Below are 1,668 nucleotides of genomic sequence, written 5' to 3' on the forward strand. Positions count from 1 at the left end.
TATATAAAAATGATGCAAGCAAATCAGATATTTCCCTCCACAAAAAAAACCCCCCAAAAAGCGGTAAATTAGTCAAAGTTTTGCGGCAGACATTTCCTGTCTCTCTCTCTCTCTCTCTGAGCCTCGGTTAACTTTTCCACCAGCTGTTTTCTGTTTACAGGACGGGAAAACACAACACACTCTCTCGTAAACGACTCTCTCTCTCCGCTAAACTCTCTCGCGCAATGCTCTAAATCATATTTGTTCCAACATATAACTTTTAAGACATTTTCCACACGAACATGCGCCACACGCCCACCTGCTCGTAAACAATTATGGCCGACGCCGTTGCGCTCTCCAAAAAAAAACCATTTCTACAGAAATAAAAATCCCACACAAGCAACAACAAAAATTACCCAAAATGGCTACACAGAAGCGTCGATCGTCCAATGGGGTGGCCAGACCGTATAAACACCATCCATGAGTGCGGTATATATTTTTGGGGTTTTTGTTGATATGAAAAACGTTTTTGGCAATAATTTATTGGTTTTGTGGCTTACTCAGAGGCGTGTTTATCCATTAAGATTGTGGTGTTTCCGTTCAATGAGAAATTGTAGAAAATTCTGGAAAGGGTAAAAATAAATTTATTTTAGATCAACGTTTATTGTTTTCAATTTTTTATACAAGATCTCTAAAGCCTCTAAAGAAAAGCCTTCCTGCAGCTACTACTTTTGGTTTCTACTACTATTTGCTCCACCTACTACGAAATGGCATTAATTTCTACTACATTTTTTTGGCACATGCGCAAAGAGCAAAGCATAAAACTAAAGCTCTCTTCGTTACTCTCTTGTTTGCTCTCTCTCTCTCTCAGCGCAAGGCGCATGGGTGTTTGGTGGGGGGAGGGGGAGGGCGCCTCAGACAACAACAAAAGCACACTTGTTGAAAATGAAAACCGACCACAACAATGACAAAAACTGAACTGGTTTTCTCGCCCAGACACTCGGCTCTCTCTCTCTCTCGCTCTCTCGCTCTTGCTCTGATAAAACTACTCACTAAAAACTTTCAGCGAGAGAGATAGAGAGCATGTTGTCGTCTAAGAAAGAGAGCCGTAAACGACGGCCTGCGAGCGGGCGAGTGAGCGAGCGAGCGAGAATGAATGTTGTTTATAGATTTTTAGTCGAATTTTGTTATTTCACGTTTAAAGTTCGTACGTGCGCTACGACCGGACTGTACGACCGGAGTGTTGCCACAGCCAGAAAGCCAAAATAGCGTGTGTGCGCCCCGCGTGTTTCAAAAATATCAAAAAAAAATAAATATCTAAAAAAAAAAAATACAAAATATTTTTGAGAATCATTTATTGTGTGATGTTTGTTCTATATAACATGGTGCTTTATCATAATCTAGACTGAGTCTTAATCCAAAAAAAATCCGTATATACACGAGGAAAAATTTCTACTTTCGTTTTGTTGCGGGGTAAATCTTTGGAATAACACACCCCATACCATAATACTCTATGAGAAATCGGTTGCAGGCGCAAAAACCCAATCCAAAACATATACCACACGTACGTGCCTCATCATAAAACGCGCCCTCAACGAGTGGCATCCAAGCAAAACCACAAACCAAAAACGGCCAAGCCAAAGAAAATACAAATAAAAGCACATAAATTAAAATAAACACACAACAAAA

Source organism: Drosophila persimilis, unplaced genomic scaffold (assembly GCF_003286085.1).
Source record: "Drosophila persimilis strain 14011-0111.01,24,50 unplaced genomic scaffold, DperRS2 tig00000124-arrow-pilon, whole genome shotgun sequence".
Classification (NCBI taxonomy): domain Eukaryota; kingdom Metazoa; phylum Arthropoda; class Insecta; order Diptera; family Drosophilidae; genus Drosophila; species Drosophila persimilis.